The sequence below is a fragment of the Lynx canadensis genome, chromosome A3 (assembly GCF_007474595.2).
Source record: "Lynx canadensis isolate LIC74 chromosome A3, mLynCan4.pri.v2, whole genome shotgun sequence".
NCBI lineage: Eukaryota > Metazoa > Chordata > Mammalia > Carnivora > Felidae > Lynx > Lynx canadensis.
In genome coordinates, this window is record NC_044305.1 from 131,564,149 (window position 1) to 131,582,740 (window position 18,592).

Consider the following 18,592-nt stretch of genomic DNA (forward strand, 5'->3'; position numbering starts at 1 on the left):
TGGAAAAGTAGTGGGGCGTGAAGGTCAAGGGCTACAGAACAGATATATAAAGACCGTGGGATCCAGTGGTTGCCTCAGGTTGCACTGACCTTCTAGAGAAAGAGAACGAAAAACCGAGGGCAATTGACAAATAGAAATCTCGATGCGAAAGCCAAAAGGATGCTTTGGGAGCTCCAAAAAGAATCGTGTCTCCTGCAATGGGAGAGGAGGAAAATCTAAAAATGAAACTCAGGATCAAAGGTGGAGTCGCCAAGCTTCACTGATGGTTGACTACTCAGCCACAGCAGGTTTGTTATGGGTCTGACACGTGGGATGGGGTCACCTGGGTGGACACCACTGATAGTCCTGGCTCCCGACACTCCTCTGAACCCTCTGAATCACTTCTCTTACTGTGACGTTGGGATTTAGCATAAAAAATACATTACAGTAAAGCCTTGGTTCGCGAGCATAATTCACCCTGGAAACATGCTCGTAATCCAAAGCACTCGTGTATCGAAGCGAATGTCAAGAACCATTGGCTCAGTTGTGATCATGTGACATTTGGCCTCATGTGCTACTCGTATTGCAAGACATCGCTCGTTTATCAAATTAAATTTTATTAGAAATGTTTGCTCGTCTTGCGGAACACAAGTTCCTCACAATCTGACGTTTTACTGCACTCGGTCTTTGTCCCCATTTCTGGCACGGAGCTTCTTAGAATTTCCTAGGTGCTGAGAGCCGTAAAGATATCTTGTGTTATGGCAAGCAACCCAGGCATCACGGCAGAATGTTGTAGAACTAAAAGCCACACCGTGAAATGAATGAGTTCAGGCTGCAAAAGGGGGTTGTGGAGGAGAAGCAAGTCAGAATATGTCCGTGGAAAATTCTTCCAGTTACTAAAATTCTTCACAATCTTACAACATAAAATTGCAAACAGAATTTGGTTCTTATTGACATCTATTCAAAACTGTCAATCACAAAAAATAACCTTTTTTTAAAAAATAATTTATTTCAGGGGCGCCTGGGTGGCGCAGTTGGTTAAGCCTCCGACTTCAGCCAGGTCACGATCTCGCGGTCCGTGAGTTCGAGCCCCGCGTCAGGCTCTGGGCTGATGGCTCAGAGCCTGGAGCCTGTTTCTGATTCTGTGTCTCCCTCTCTCTCTGCCCCTCCCCCCGTTCATGCTCTGTCTCTCTCTGTCTCAAAAATAAATAAACGTTAAAAAAAAAATTAAAAAAAAATAATAATTTATTTCAATTTGGCTAACATACAGTGTCTACAGTGTGCTCTTGGTTTTGGGGGTAGATTCCCGTGATTCATCGCTTACATACAGCACCCAGTGCTCATCCCAGCAAGTGCCCTCCTCGATGCCCATCACCCACTTTTCCCTCTCCCCTGATTCCCCCCCATCAACCCTCAGTTTGTTCTCTGTATTTAAGAGTCTCTTAGGGTTTGCCTCCCTCCCTCTCTGTTTGTAACTATTTTTTTCCCTTTCCCTTCCCCCCTGGTCTTCTGTGAAGTTTCTCAAGTCCAACATATGAGTGAAATCATATGACATCTGTCTTTCTCTGCCTGACTTATTTCACTTAGCATAAGACCCTCCAGTTCCATCCACATTGTTGCAAACGGCTTTCATTCTTTCTCATTGCCAAGTAGTATTCCATGGTGTATATAAACCACATCTTCTTTATCCATTCGTCAGTTGATGGACATTTAGACTCTTTCCATAATGTGGACATTGTTGAAAGCGCAGCTATAAACATTGGGGTGCCTGTGCCCCTATGCATCAGCACTCCTGTATCCTTTGGAGAAATTCCTAGTCCAATTGCTGGGTCCTAGGGCAGTTCTATTTTTAATTTTTTGAGGAAACTCCACACTGAAAAACCAAACTTTGATCAACCGGGCTAGGGAATGGACTGAATCAACTTTCAACTCTCTATAGAAAATGCTATTACAGAGGCTCCTGGGTGGTTCAGTCGCTTAAGTGGCCGACTCTTGTTAGCAGCTCAGGTTGTGATCTCGCTGTCGTGAGATTGAGTCCCGAGTTGGGTTCCGCGCTGAGCAGAGCCTGCTTGGGATTCTCTCTCCCCCTCTCTCCCTGCCCTTCTCCCCTGCTCTCTCTCTCTCTCTCTCTCTCTCAAAATAAATGAATAAACTTTAAAAGTTAGAAAAATAAGTATTTTAAAAAAAAGAAAATGCCGTTACAAAATCATGATCATAGGAGGAGCTATCAAAGTATACACAGCCAAAAAAAAGGCAGAAAAAAGTATGATAAAAGCATATAAGCTAATTAATAAAATATGTTACTTTTCTGGATTTTGGGGCCCTTATGGTATTTGTTCTTTAACGTTTATTTATTTTTGACACGGAGGCAGGGGAAGGGCAGAGAGAGAGGGAGACACAGAATCCGAAGCAGGCTCCAGGCTCCGAGCTGTCAGCACAGAGCCCAACGCGGGGCTCGAACTTATGAACCGTGAGATCATCACCCGAGCCAAAGTTGGACGCTTAACCGACTGAGCCACCCAGGCACCCCTAGTCTTTTTTTCTTAAATTGCAATTTGTTGTGACTTCTTTCTCCTCAGTAACTATTCCCTTTCATATTTAATTTTGTACTTGTAAGTTTCTATTCTTCTTTTTTAATTTTTTTTTTCAACGTTTTTTATTTATTTTTGGGACAGAGAGAGACAGAGCATGGACGGGGGAGGGGCAGAGAGAGAGGGAGACACAGAATCGGAAACAGGCTCCAGGCTCCGAGCCATCAGCCCAGAGCCCGACGCGGGGCTCGAACTCACGGACCGCGAGATCGTGACCTGGCTGAAGTCGGACGCTTAACCGACTGCGCCACCCAGGCGCCCCTCTATTCTTCTTAAAGAGGCTCCTCCAGACCGAATGAGCCTCAGGTCCCACAAAACCTGGGTCCCTTCCAGAATGAATGTTATTATCGTGAGCCCATCATTGTGGTCAGGTGGACAAGATTGCCCCTGTTTTACAGAAAAGACAAATGAAGGCCCACAGATGAAGTTGCTCACTCATCCTGGCTCTGAATGCTCTCTCGGCTCGGTTCTGGGATCTTCCTGCTTCCTGCTCCTTGGCTCTCAGCCTGCTGCGTCTACCCCCCAGGCGAGGCAGAGGGGGACACTAACTGGGAAGAAGACGCCTCCCTAGTTAAGCCTCCGCTGTGGCTGTGCGGCAGCCCCAGGGTGGGGACGCGGGGACGGGGCGGGATGACAGCAGAGAACTACGGCCCACGCGGTGGCTTTTGCAGGACAAAGCAGGGGCACCTCCAGGCACTGGGTCCCCGGCCAGGACCCCGCAGCTTCGGGGAGTTGCTGGTGTGGCTTCACCCTGATGTCACCAACAGACGCGGGAAGGAAGGTGGCGAAGGATTGCACATCTGTGTTTCTTCATTTCCGGAAGCCGCGGGCCGGGCACAGAGAGGCCTGCTGGGGACAGCCAGAACCTGACCCCGGTTCGGTAGGGCCCCTGAAGGCACCTGACTTGTCCCTCAGCTTCGGGCCCCTGGACACTGCTTTGGCCAATCAGGCTGTTAAGAATTACAAAGGCATCGCCTCTTAGAGCAGAAAGAACCTACGTGTCGCTGAATCTAGCAATTACACTCTGGTGGGGCAGAGAATCCATGAGGACGATATAGAGACTTGTTCCAAAAGCCAAATGTATCCGCTTTAAACCCTGTCGTTTTGGCTTAGATTTGTTCCCATCGTTTTTTTTTTTTTTTTAAATCTCCGTTTGGTGTTAACATATCCCTTATGAGGGGCGCCTGGGTGGCTCAGTTAAGCATCGGACTCTTGATTCCTGCTCAGCTCATGATCTCACGGTTTTCGAATTCAAGCCTTGCGAGTTCAAGCTTTCGAGGAACGTGCTTAGGATTCTCGCTTTCTCTCTCCCCCTCCCTCTGGGCCTCCCCTCCCCTCCTCGCTCGCACTCTCTCAAAAATAAAAAAATAAAAAATAAATTTTTAATTACGAAAAAAAAGAGAAAACTTAAAAAAACTGTCCCTTAGGAAATAACGGTGAGAGTGATAGTATTTATAAGTTTTGTTGTGTGTTGCCCCATGCTGGGTATTGCGCTGAAAGCTTTACCTTTTTTCTCATTTTTCTAATGTTTATTTATTTTTGAGAGAGAGACAGACAGAGACAGAGCGTGAGTGGGGGAGGGGCAGGCAGAGAGGGAGACACAGAATCCGAAGCAGGCTCCAGACTCCGAGCGGTCAGCACAGAGCCCGACGCGGGGCTCGAACTCGTGAATCAGGAGATCATGACCTGAGCTGGGGCCAGACACTTAAGTGACTGAGCCACCCAAGCGCCCCTCCTTGTGTCTCATTTAATCGACACAAGAACCCTACAAGGTGGATGCTAGTGTGAATCCAATTTTATCTCCAAAGAAACAAAGACGCAGCACATGCTGTGGAGCTAGGACCTGAGCTGTGGCCCTGTGACGTCACTGAACATACTTAGTCATCTCACCATCCTGCTTCTGGAGAGTAAACGTGCAATTGGATTGTTATGTCTTCATCTCACAAAACGAACGTCTGGAAAACTTGCTGGAGCCTGGTGCTTCCTTAAAGAACTTGTACTGGGCGCCTGGGTGGCTCAATCGGTCAAGCATCCGACTTCAGCTCAGGTCACGATCTCACAGTTCATGGGTTCAAGCCTCACATCTAGCTTGCTGCTTGCTGTCAGCACAGAGCCCGCCTCAGATCCTCTGTCCCCTCCCCCCCCCCTCCGCACTTCCCCGCTCACTTTCTCTCTCTCAAAAATAATCATTTGAAAAAAAAAAATTAAAAAAAAAAAGACCTTGTACTGGTCTAGAAATCAGGAATCCCAAGAGCCATTGAGATAGCCCATCAGATCCATTTGACCAAGGCCCAGGAAGACGAACTGAGCTACCCAGTGTCTCCCAGCAGGTTGGAGCAAAATTAGACAAAGAGAAGACAGATTTTCAGTATTTGTGAGACAAGAAAATTGGGGGGTTTCCTTTGATCTGGACAATGGCCGACTCAAAGAAAGACAGCCTCTAGAAGTAAATCCAGAAAACGATTCTTCTAACCTATGTTTCCCCAGGGACATCTTGGCTGTGACATTGTACTGCGGTGTAGGCTCCGGGAATGTCTCCACATTCTTCAACGGGATGGGAATTTCCAGGCCTTGGGTTCCTACCGGATGCTGCCTCTCAAACCTACCAAGGAGCGTCTGGAAGCACGTTCTCGCCTCTGCCTCTGTGGCACCCCCTCCCACTTGAGGAGCGGCTTTCCAGTTGGCTGTCTCCATGGTGAAGGTGCGAGAAAGCGAGAGTTCAGCCGGTTTCCCTGGCAACGGCAAGGGAGAGCTTGTTGCCTTGGTGATGCCGAGGCGAGTGAGGCGATGGGACTCAGAGTATCTGTCCTCTGCCCCCGCTCCCACCCAGCACAGGTCCTACCCTGGCAGGCGGGCTTGGGGTGCGGCACATTAGGTCACCTTTGGGGTTCTTCGTTGCCTCATGGGGCAATAATAGGATCTAATGGGGCTGATGTTAGGATCAACCTCTTGCGGCCGTAAGGAAAGTAAACATACGTGCCAGTGAAGGGTAACCGTTGTTATTAGGCAGTAACTACCCTCGCACGCTAATAACCATTGTTATTACAAGGCAGAAAGGGAGGCAAGTTGAATGTACTAAGACCATTTTAGGCAAGAGGAAGCAGGAGCCCAGGGATGGCAAGCGACGGCCTGAGTTCCAGCATGGTCAAGTTCTGCTGGAGCGGGAAGCCAGATATTTGGACTCGAAATCCAGCGCTCTTTCCACCCACCCCCTCTCCTCTTGCACAGTAGACACGCCCGGCCGCCGGCCGGGCCTGCCCTGGTCTCCCCGCCTCAATCAGAGAGGCCGGAAGCAAAGCGTCTAGTCCCTCCCTCCCCCACGGCTCCCACGGGTCGCGCCGTTAAGCCTGAACCGCGTCACCACGAGCCTCTGGATGATGGTCAGAACAATTAATAAGCACAAGATGGGAATAGTGAATTCATTTAGCCAAGTCTTCCCATGCCATAAATTACTGAAATCAGTCCAGACGCAAGTCTGATGGAATGCTTCACTGCTTTGCTAAACGGTTTTGGCATCGCCTCGCCTCTAATGGCATTCCTGAATCATACAACTTATGAATTATTAAGGTTTTTACTTGTGTGATCCATTAGTTATGTAGAAAGCGATACATCATTCTGGGAAGACGACTGGCTTTGGAACTAACCAGACTCGGAATCAAATGCTAAATTCCACCGCGGACGAGCAGTGTGACTTTGGGCGAGTTCACAAACCTATCTGAGCATCAGTTTTCTGACCTGTGACACAGCCGCATGATAATAACGCCTCCTGGCAAATTTGCTGTGAGGTTTGGAGATAATGTATCTAAGACGGCTGGCACGCGTAAGTCATTCAAACAACGGGTCGCCTTTCTCGTTAGACACAGGCGGTCTCGTCACGTTTCACAGCTTGTTCTGTGTCCGCGGCTCCTGTCCGTCTTCTGTTGGGGGTGTGCTCCAGGAAGGAAAGACCATGCCTTACGGGGTTCTGCAGCTGCACCTGCGGGGGACAGTTCGGGAAGGGTTCGCTGAGGTCAGCACGGGCCCTTGGTTCCTTCGTATGCAATGCTGGGAGCAGAGGAGCTTAACGATTTCAGCCTGAAGCCGGTCATCTCCACCCAGGTCAGATAGCACAGGGAACTGCTCAGCTAAAACCTTTCACAGCGTGCTCTCCAAGGCTGGCTGGGTGTGCCCACGTTGAGGGCTGTCGGTCACAGCCATAGGACTGGGTCCTGGCTGGCTTGGACTGCATGATCCTCCCACCCCCCCCAGCACCCGTGTCTAATTGCATCAGAAGTAAATATCCGACCACAGTCCACCAATAAAATTGTATCACCCAGGAATTTAGGATTGGGTCCAAGAAAGAGTTGAGTTAGTTTCTTAATATCATTCAAATACTTGTATAGAAAGCCTGGAATGGATGTTTAGCCACTGGCCATCACGAGGCCCTTGATCTGGGGGGAGGCACACACACACGTGCACACGCAGGCACTCGCATTGGTGTGCAGGTGCAGAATTCGGGGACAGAGGTCTCGGATCACGGACCGGATCGCTTTCTGAGTCCTGGCAACACTTCTGACCTTGGGTTTGGTGAAACACCGTATAATAAATCCCCCCTCTGGCTTCTGTTGTTGCTCTTAAACTAAGTCAAGTTGCTTTCTGTCACTTGTAACCAAAGCACCCTGAGCCACGTAATCCCTTACAGCAGGGAGGCACAGGATGGAGGGCAGAGACTATGCTATGATCCCCTTGAAGGAATTCGGTTCACCAAGGTACAACTCCTCAGACTTTAGATTTTTTTGTGTGTTTATTTTTGAGAGAGAGAGAGAGAGAGAGAGCACAAGCAGGGGAGGGGCAGAGAGAGGGCGAGCCACAGAATCCGAAGCAGGCTCCAGGCTCTGAGCTGTCAGTCGAGAGCCCGATGTGGGGCTGGAACTCACGAACCGTGAGATCGTGACCTGAGCCGAAGTCCGATGTAACTGACTCAACCACCCAGACGCCCCTCACTCCCCAGACTTTAAATAATAATAAGGCAACTCCCACCTGCTGTGCAACAAGGTCACGAACTTTTCTCATCTCAGACCCTCCTCAACATAAAGACCCTGCAAAGGCAGGCAGACATCAGCTTTTCCAGAAACCCAGCCGTCCCCTGGGCCCCTAGGACCGTGAATTCAGAATCACCCGCGAGAAGGCCCAAGATGGCGGTGCACCCAGAAGCCTGAGCCAGGCCGAAGGTCGTGCAGCGGCGTAGCTCAGAGACGAGGAGCCTCTGGGTGCCAGTCTCTGAAGGTCTGTCATGAGGAAGAAGGGAGAGGTGGGTGCTGGTACAGGGTGGGCCCCCCAGGAAGCCGGCTCAGAGAAGAGTTTAGGGACAGGATGTCTGTGAAGGAGCGTCACCGGAACCATCCCCTGAGGAGGGGGCAGGAGGGAAACAGGACTGGGCAGAGGGAGAAGGTGAGGCCCAACAAGAGAGCCCACAGAGAACACAGTGACCTTCGCAGCTGTCTCCCTTCGGACCGAGCTGACCAAGCCTTTATACCTTCCCCAGTAGATGCGACTCCCACACAAAGGGTAGAGCCTCGGACCAGCCAGCTGTCTGCCCTGAGGCAAACCCCGAGGAAGCCGACAGCTCAGTTGTCTGAGGACAGCCTTCCCAGCAGCTGGGGGAAGCAAGTTCTCCAGGAAAAGCAGGGTCTGGTGGCACATCACGGTGTCCTCCAAAAATACGCCGAAACCTGAGCATGTTAGCCAGCAGTGAGAGGCATTAGTCTACAGAGCTCAGGGTTTCACCGAGACATCAAATTTCAACAAGCAGAACTGTCACCCAATTGTCTAGGGGAAAAAAAAGGGAAAAAAGAAAAAAAAAAGCAAGCTGGTCTAGGCATCAGAAAACCTGGACTCAAACCAGGCTCTGCGGGCTGTGTGAGCTTGGGGAAGCCTCTGAGCCTCTCTGAGCCAGGCCTGAAAGTGGCAACCGTGATACCTATTTGGCAGGGTTGATTCGAGATCGAAAAGCTCACACGTGTGGCCGGCACCAGCCGGGGCAGAGCAAGGGGACAGAGCAAGTCAGGTGGCTGGCTGGCTTTCGCTGATAAACACTCAGCCACCGTGGATATCATAAACGTGACGGTTCCAACCAGAAGGGCCACAACCTCTGTTTCTTTATGGCCTAACGAAGCCAGATGCCAGGCAGGGAACCACAAAACTGACATTTATTCCTGAAACCTTTGGAACGCACTGGTTGTTCTGTGACTGAGGACTCCATTACCCTTGCGCTAGGGATGGGGCAGATTTACACACATCACCTGGGGCTCTCATTCAAATCTGGCCAAAATCTGCGGGGACTCGGTCATCCTGAGTGACACTGGCCGGACAACACCCTTGTGAAGCTGGAGAAGCAGTTACGACAAGCAGTCCCAATACACACGTGCGCGCACACACACACACACACACGCACACACACTGTCTTAGAATAGGCAGATTTTCACAGATCACCATCTGTAAAACCAGTGGAGGCTCACGTAAAAACAAAACAAAACCAAACCAAAAAACCCCCAAAACTCATTTCAAGGGTGAGAACAGAGCCATCCGTGGCTCAGATAATTAGGAGAATTGAAATCATGTTTGCCTCCCAAGTTTGCGGGGGGGGGGGGGGGGGGGGGGGGTAGGAGGCAGCGGGATATTTTTATTCCCGGTGACCTAAATGCTGTGTCATAAACAGACCAGTCGGAAGGTCCCAAGCCCAGCAGCCTTATTTTTTTTCCCCAATTATTTTTTTTTATTGTGGTAAAGTACGTATACCGTAAAATTTGCCATCGTAACCGTTTGTGAGGGTGCGTTTGAGTGGTGTTAAATATGTTCGTGGTGTGGTACAACTATCACCACTAGCCGACTCCCGAATTCTTTCCTCTTGGAAGACTAAAGCTCAGGGGCACCTGGGTGGCTCGGTCGGTGAAGCATCTGACTTCAGCTCAGGTCATGATGTTGAGTTCATGAGTTCGAGCCCCGCGGCCGGCCCTGTGCTGACAGCCGGGAGCCTGGAGCCTGCTTCCGATTCTGTGTCTCCCTCTCTCTCTCCCCCTCCCCTGCTCACACTCTGTCTCTCTCTGTCTCTCAAAAAATAAAATAAAAACGTTAAAAAAATTAAAAAAAAAAAACCCTAAAGCTCTCCACCCATGAGACAATAACTCTCCATTCACCCCTTCCCCTGGCCCCTGGCAACTCCCATCTAACTCTCTTATTTTACAGCTAAGGAAACCACAGCCCAGAGAGGGCCAGCAACTTGTTAAAGACACGCAGGCCATCTGTGGCTGGTTGAGGACTCAAGCCAGGTCCCGGGAGTCCTGGTCCATTGCGTTGCTCTTTCCTTTCTCTTATTCGTGGGGCCAGAAGTACAGGGCGTGGTCAGCGGGATCCCCGAGCGATGCCAGTCCGGACTTGAACCTGTAGGTAATAAATCACCATCCTATGTGACCTCTGGCTTTGCAAGCAGGGAAGAGCGATAGGGATGGGGAACGAAAAGTGGAAGGTGGAACAGACACTCTCTTTGTTTCCTAGAGCTGCCGTGACAAAGTACCACACACTGGGTGCCTTAAATAACACAAGTGTATTCTCTCACAGGCCGGAAGCTGAAAGTCCAAGATCCAGGTGTCGGCGGGGCGTGCTGCTCCCCAGAGCTGTGAGGGAGAGTCTGCCCCGGGCTTCTCTCCTTGGCTTGTAGATGGCCGTCCTCATGTTCACACAGAGTCCAACCTGTGTGTGTGTGTGTGTCCCGAGTCCCTTTTTGGAAGGACGCCACGCGTATTGGTCAGTAGCCCATGTTACCCCCAGGCTGACCTCATCTTCATTAATTACATCTGCAATTGACCCTATTTCCAAATAGGTTCACGTTCTGAGGGACTGAGGGGTTAGGATTTCAGCATATGAATGGGGGGGGGGCAGAAGATTCAGCTTATAACAGAGGCCCCTCCTTTATTCATTGGTCCAGAAGGACAGAGAGACCCACAAGCTGACGAACTCAGGCTTAGTCTCGTGTGGATTTGGCAACATGACACATGGTATCATGGGTCAACAAGAAGAGGGTGGGCTAGTCAATAAATAACCCAACGATGGGGCGCCTGGGTGGCTCAGTCGGTTAAACGTCCGACTCCGGCTCAGGTCACGATCTCGTGGTTCGTGAGTTCCAGCCCCCCCATCAGGCTCTGTGCTAACAGCTCGGACCCTAGAGTTTGCTTCCAATTCTGTCTCTCTCTCTCTCTCTCTCTCTCTCCCCAAAATAAACATTAAAAAAAAAATTTTTTTAACGTTTATTTATTTTTGAGACAGAGAGAGACAGAGTATGAATGGGGGAGGGTCAGAGAGAGGGAGACACAGAATCTGAAACAGGCTCCAGGCTCTGAGCTATCAGCACAGAGCCCGACGCGGGGCTCGAACTCACGGACCGTGAAATCATGACCTGAGCCGAAGTCAGCCGCTTAACCGACTGAGCCACCCAGGGGCCCCCCAAAAATTTTTAAATAACCCAAAGAGCTCAGCAATTCCACTCCGAGGTATGCCCACTCAACTCCAGTTGGGAGATGCGACATAGCCCTGTGTGAGAATATTCACTGAAGCGTTGTTTATATCCCGAAAAGTCTGTCCACAGGACAATGAGTATGTGGGTGGTTGTCGAGGACTGAACTGTGTCCCCCAAATTCACTTGTTGGCATCCTAACATCCAGTACCTCAGAATGTGACGGGACTTGGAGACAGTCTCTAAAGAGGTGATTAAATTAGGATGAAGGCCTAAGAGTAGGTCCTGGTGTCTTTATAAAAGGAGATTTGGACAAACACAGGAAGAAGCCCACCCATCTGACTGAGGTCCCTATAAGAAGTGCACATTTGGACAGAGACACCAGGGATGGGCACGCACAGAGAGGAGAAGACACAGGGAGAAAGACGGTCACCTCCAAACCAAGGAGACAGGCCTCAACAGGCACCAACCTTGCTGAGGTCTTGATCTCATAAGTGCAGCCTCCAGACCTGTGAGAGAATTTGTTTCCGTTGTCTAAACCGCCCAGCCTGTGGTGCTTTGGTTTTGCATTGTTAGCAAACTCATGCGGGGGTATAAGTGCAAAACCGCATATAGGAGAGGGGCGCCTGGCTGGCTCAGTCGGTTAAGCGTCCGATCTTAGCTCAGGTCATGATCTCACAGCTCATGAGTTCGAGCCCCGCGTCCGGCTCTGTGCTGACAGCTCAGAGCCTGGAGCCTGCTTCGGATTCTGTCTCCTCTCTCTGCCCCTCCCCCATTCATTCTCTCTCTCTCTCTCTCTCTCTCTCAAAAATATGCATTAAAAAAGAAAACTAAACCATCATGAATTAACTGTGGGCTAAAAAAACCCCTGTACATTTTTTTTAAAAAATCCCTCAAGTTTTCCTTTTTTAATTTTTACTGCGAAGCATAACATACACACAGAGACAGGCACAGAATAAATGTATAGCTTAGTCACTGTTTATTGCCCAAGTCAAGAAATGGCACGTTGCCAGAACCCTAAATGGCCGTCATGGCCTCCTTCCCAATTATGACTTCCTTCCTCCTCCCTAAAGATAAACACTTACTCCATCATTCATTACCTCTCAGTTGTGCCTGTGTTTATAAGCCTTTTCTTCAATAGAATCCAAAGTATGTGGGTTTTTCTGTGTCTGCTTTCTTCTGCTGCACATTGTGTTTGTAAAAATCCGTATGCTGTCTTCCATTTTCCTTGCCGCATAGTATTTCACTGAGGGGCGTCCCATGGCTGTTTCTACCCATTCTCCGGCTGATGGAATTCGGGGCTGCTTCCAGTCTGGGAGTCCTTATGAATAATGCTGCCATGAATATTCTGCATATGTCTCTCAGTGAGCACACACTTCCGGGGGACAGATGCTTCGGAGTAAAATATTCAGGTTGTTGGGAATGCCTGTCTTTAGTTTTGGTCGGTGAAACCAAACTATTGTCCAGAGCAATATCTTTGGGGGTCATTAGTCTGCCTACCACATCTGGGAAACAAAACAAATAATAAGGTTTTTAAAAATCACGATTTTACGCCTTTCAAGTTGAGATTTTTATTTTGTTTATTTTTGGGACAGAGAGAGACAGAGCATGAATGGGGGAGGGGCAGAGAGAGAGGGAGACACAGAATCGGAAACAGGCTCCAGGCTCCGAGCCATCAGCCCAGAGCCCGACGCGGGGCTCGAACTCCCGGACCGCGAGATCGTGACCTGGCTGAAGTCGGACGCTTAACTGACTGCGCCACCCAGGCGCCCCTCAAGTTGAGATTTTTAAAACATAATAATGGTACCCACTGCTGGTAAAAAACCTGAATTATTAGACTTCTAAACTACTCCTTACTGAATTAATACAATCTCCCACAAGGGAAATTTGGCAATACGTATTAAAGATTTTAAACCTTGTAACCCCTTGATTCTACTTCTAGAACATTAGAAGAGTCATACGTTGGCCAAGTATGCGGTCATTAAAAATCATAGACTTGAAAGATTTTTAACTTTTTTTAAGTTTTTATTTATTTATTCTTGAGAGAGAAAGAGCACATAAGCAGGGGAGGGCAGGCTCTGCGTTGTCAGTGCGGATCCCAACACAGGGCTTGAACCCATGAACCGTGAGGTCATGACCTGAGCGGAAATCAAGAGCTGGACGCTTAACCAACCGAGCCACCCAGGCACCATGGGTGACACTTATTACAAGATACACCATATGTTAGGTGCCACTTACTTATGTGTGTAAAACGCTAGTTTTATATAATGTCTGCAGGAAAATGTTCCAGAGTTAAATATTGCACCCATATCCTTGCTTTGGAAATGTATGATAATATTAGAACAGTAAAGTCTCCAAGAAGCCCTAGAAGAAGAAAAAAATAACTGTTTAAATCAACATTTCCCAAATTTACTTGACTCTAATTCTCTCTCTTCATGGAATACGTATTACAATTCTGCCAAACTACTATCCTACATAACGCAATTGAAGAAAATTTTGTTAAATGAAAATCTCGAGAGAGGAAAAAAAGACCCAGAGAATGACCTTAGGGTCATAGGCAGATATGTATGTATAGATATATCACATGTACATAAATGACTAGAAGGGCACATATCTTGTGAATTGCTGTTACTGGCATTTTCTTTGTTTCACGCTTCTCTACCTTTAAAATTTTTCTACACTGAACATTAGTACTCTTTTTATAATCATAAAAAACATGCATATATAAGTGCATGCGTACGTGTATGGCTACATGTGTTGGTTTCCTTAAAATAAAATGTCAGCCATCCACGGCCCTTAAATGGAGACCCCAGGTCCTCGCAGTAAAGCCACGCTGAGGGCTCTGTTGTGATTCTGAAGTGTAAGTTCTTCCTGTACTTGTCCTAAGAGTGCAGGAACATGACAGGCAGAAATGCCTTCCTTGAGTTATGATGTTCCCGGTGACCTCTGCCTTTTTTGGAAATGCCCTACAAGCATAATCTCTTTGTTTACTATTTATTTTTTCTAAAGATTAAAAATAATTTTTTTTAGTGTTTATTTATTTTTGAGAGAGAGACAGAATGCAAGTTGGGTAGGGGCAGAGAGAGGGGGAGACACAGAATCCGAAGCAGGTTCCAGGCTCTGGGCCATCAGCACAGAGCCCAATGCAGGGCTCGAACTCGTGAACCACGAGATCATGACATGAGCCGAAGCTGGACGCTTAACCGACTGAACCACCCAGGCTCAACAAAAGATTTTTTTAAAGGAATCCCTACACCCCACGTGAGGCTCGAATTCAACAACCCCGAGATCAAGAGTCGCACGCTCCACCAACTGAGCCAGCCGGGCGCCCCAGGCGTCATCTGTTTGAACAATGTCTGTGGGTCTTGTGTAATACTGTAGTGGCAGCCATGGTCCGTTCCATAATCCAGGGTCTCTTTACAAGGACACTCAGAAGTTTTGGCAAGAGCTTTATTCCAGCAAAATGTCCGGCTCTTGCAAATCAATTTGTATGCATTCTTTTGTCAGACAAACTAAACTGTGTAACCCAGTATGTTCCTCGCTTCATTTCAGTTGCTAGGAGATGTAGACCCAAACTCAGGACCCCTTTCGAGCAATAAACTTTTAGGATCGCTGGGCTCCGAAATGTCAGAACCGCAAGACCCCCTAGAGAACATGCGGTCTCGTACACACATATGGGGAAATCGAGGCCTCTGGTCCATCCTGGACTTCTTCTCAGCCGCCCTGTATCCCTGATGTAGCTTATTCCTAAGTGTGTCCCTTTGCGTCATTGACATCGGGAAGCTGCAAATCTAGGGTTGGCACAGATCAGAGCTCAACGGAACGGGAGCACAGAGGTGGTCTTCCAATAGCCCAAAGTGTCGCTGAGACTTCGCGGGAAGGGAACTAAGGTCACTTCCACTAACTAAGGAGACAGAGTCCAGCGGGCGTCTGGGACACGTTTGGAGAGATGAGCTTTGATTTAGCAGAGGACCTGAGCATTGGAGGGGAGGATATGGCCTTGCCTCTTGACTTTTTGGTTTTTTTTTAAATTTTTTTTTTTCAACGTTTATTTATTTTTGGGACAGAGAGAGACAGAGCATGAACGGGGGAGGGGCAGAGAGAGAGGGAGACACAGAATCGGAAACAGGCTCCAGGCTCTGAGCCATCAGCCCAGAGCCCGACGCGGGGCTCGAACTCACGGACCGCGAGTTCGTGACCTGGCTGAAGTCAGACGCTTAACCGACTGCGCCACCCAGGCGCCCCGCCTCTTGACTTTTTGAATCAAGGAGACGGTGGTGTAGCCCAGGGAGATGGTTTGACAGAGAAGCAAGGTATATTTCAACAAGTGTCATCTTAGGGCTTCAATTCTGTGTCAGCCCTGAAGCTCGTAAGCCGTTATCTGGCCCTGTAACCCCGGATCCCCAAATGCTGCTGCAGCAGCTGGGGGTCAGAGCGTGAAAATGGATTTTTCGGTTCGGTGGTTTGGGTGGTCTTAAGCACAGTGAGAAGAATGGGGGGGGCGGGGGTGTGGTGAGTGTTCGAAGAAACCAAACTCCTTCCCTTTTTTGGTTTTACCGTTTATTTTACGAAACGCTGGCCCTGGGAGTTGTTCGATTTGCTCTTTCGGGGCAAAATAAAATGTCATCAACCCACGCCAGACCCTCCCCAATTTCTCTTGTAGAAATTATTTTTGGTGATGTGCGAGAACCGCCCCCCCCCAAGTCCGCGAGCCCTTGTTCTCTGGCCGCTGCCCGGTTTTACTGCCGGCACGTGCCTGGAGAGGGAAGCCAGGCCCCCCGGGCCCTCGTTCAGAAGCAGCAGGTGAACCAGGTCTGAAGCGCTGCCCCAAGGCCCTTTCCCCTTCACCTCACGCTCTCCCCACTAAGCACCCGATGGCACTCTTGATACGTGGGATTACTGGCCATTCCTTAAACACGTACAGCTTTGGGCCCCATGCCTTTGAGACGGGACTCTCCCTGCCCACAGTGTCCTTTTTCCTTCTGTCTCTGAGGCCCGGCCCGCCCACTTGGCCAGAAGAAACGAACTATAAATGTTTGCAAACTGGTTGTGAACCGTAACCCCACAGCTTCCAAGGAGCTTAACCACTAGGTTTTCCTTGCATGAAGCCCTCCCAGCAGATTCTGGTGGATGTCAGGCCTCTCTCCCTCCAACCCATGGCATCCTGTATGCCCAGTGTCCGCAACTATGTGAGGTCACACGTGTCCTTTAAAGATCTGTGTACTTGAGGGCAGGGAACATGGCTTCCCGGTGTTTACATTCCCCGTGGCCCCACAGTGTATACCCATTTCATGTTTATGGAACAAAAGAGTGAGTGAGGAAGGAGTGAGCCACTCAGTGGCCCAGCTCCGGAAGTCGGCACAGGGCAGCACGTGGGACCGGTGGCCTACCTCCCTGAGCTTTCTGCCCCGAGAGCACTGGTGGCAGTGCTCACACCGGGTGACAGGGGTCGGGCTGTGCGAGCGGGCGAGAGCCCCATCTTTCCCTGCTGGGCAAAGAGGCCAGTAGTGATTATCATTGATTAGAAGTCTGGTCAGAGCCAAGCACCTTTCATATATGATCTCATTTGTTCCTCACCTCAACCAAATAAAGTTAGGAACCTGGGGCTCAGAGAGGTAGAACAAGTTGCCCAGAGTTGTACGGTCAGTGAGCAGCTTGACGGGTGGTGTAGATGAAATATTTGTGTCCCCTCCAAACTCCTGTGTGCAAAATCGAATTCCCAGCGTGTTGGTGTCGGGAGGTGGGGTCTTAGGGGGTGGGTAGGTCATGAGGGCTTCACCCTCACGAATGGGATCGGTGCCCTCATAAAAGAGACCCCAGGGAGCTCCTTCCCCCCTTCCACCATGGAGGACAGTAAGGCATCTGTGAACCAGGAAGGGGGTTCTCTGTAGACGCCGGCAGCCTCTAGAACTGTGAGTAATGAATGTTGGTCGTGGAAACCCCTCAGTCTGCGGTATTTTTGTTAAAGCAGCTTGAATGAACTAAGACACAGAGGCTCAGTCTGACTCTCAAACCTGTTTCCGCTCCACATTTAGGCAGAAGGAGCCAGCCACAGTGCCCAGGCCCCAGGGCCCAGCGGCCCACCCCAGATTCCCCCTCGTCAAAGCCCGAGAGCCAAGTTCCCTGCACCGAAGGTGCGGTGACCATTCGAGGGGAAGGGGCCGTTCGTCACAGCGGGCGATGTCACCACGTGCCACCACAAAAATATGACTATTTCCGACACCGCAAGGTTTGCAAAGGCAAAGGCAGGAAGAGAAGCTTGGTTTAGCCTGCGTTTATTTTTGTGATTGGAGAGTGAAGGCAGTCGAGATATCACAGGGCGTTCAGAAAGTTTCGGAAAGGGAAGTATTTGTGCTTTATCACTTGACCCAGAAACTCCAGCCGAGTGCTAATCTTTGATGGATTCTGCCTGCCTCATAGGCGCACTAATAATAAAAATGAGGCAGACGGGGAGCGTTTCAACACATGACACATCAAATCCGTCTCCTGAGATGTGCCCATGCCCGTCATAGCCCTGCCTGGGTGGCTTCGAATGCCGAGCACGGGTAAGTGGGTCATCAGTGTTTGGAACCTGGCAGCAAAGAGGGGAACGTACAGTTCTCCAGGGAAGCTAGCGGCTAAGCTCCCCCCGGTCAGAACGTGAGCTCGGCTTTCAACAGACCGAGGTTTCATGCCTTACCAAATTGTCTCGTTTTCTTGAATGTCCTTCCTCCAACTCTTGCCTCTAGGCTTAGGCAAGAGTTGTGCATTCAATAAATACTACTGGGCGTCTGCCGGGGGAGTCTGGGGACAGAAGTCAACCTTGGTGGGGCGTGGGGGGGGAGCGGGGGGGAATGTCAGAGGAGGCTCCTGGACGAAGTGACATCTGAACTGGGATCTGAAGGCTAGGAATTCCCCAAGATGCATGCCAGGCCTGGTGTCTAGGGTCTCAGTGGCTAGATCTTCAGTTTTCTAGATTTTTTTTTTTTAATATTCTTTTAAAGTAAATATTCTGCAATATCTGGCGAGCTGTCGTTGGCATTGCAAAGAAATGCAATATTTATGTACTTCTCCCAGATGGCCTGGTTGCCTAAGGAAGTTATGTGGAGATTAGAGGCAAGATGCAGGGGTGGAGGTGGTGAGAGGCAGGGAGGCATTTTGGAGGGCAGCCGTGAGGACTGCTGTTCATAGTTGTCTTGGGATATAATTCACATCCCATTAAAATGTGCCCTCTTAGAGCCTACAACGTACGGTAGATGTAGAATTTTTTAAAACAAAAATATACAGGGGCGCCTGGGACGGTTGAGCGTCCGTCTTCGGCTCAGGACATGATCTCGCGGTCTGTGAGTTCGAGCCCCGCATCGGGCTCTGTGCTGATGGCTCGGAGCCTGGAGCCTGCTTCGGATTCTGTGTCTCCTCCTCTCTCTGCCACTCATGCTCTCTCTCTCTCTGTCAAAAATAAATAAACATTAAACAAAAGTTTAAAAAAATAAAACAAAAATATAGAAAGACAATGCTTAAATTTCTCACAACAAAAATATACCTTTGACTCAAT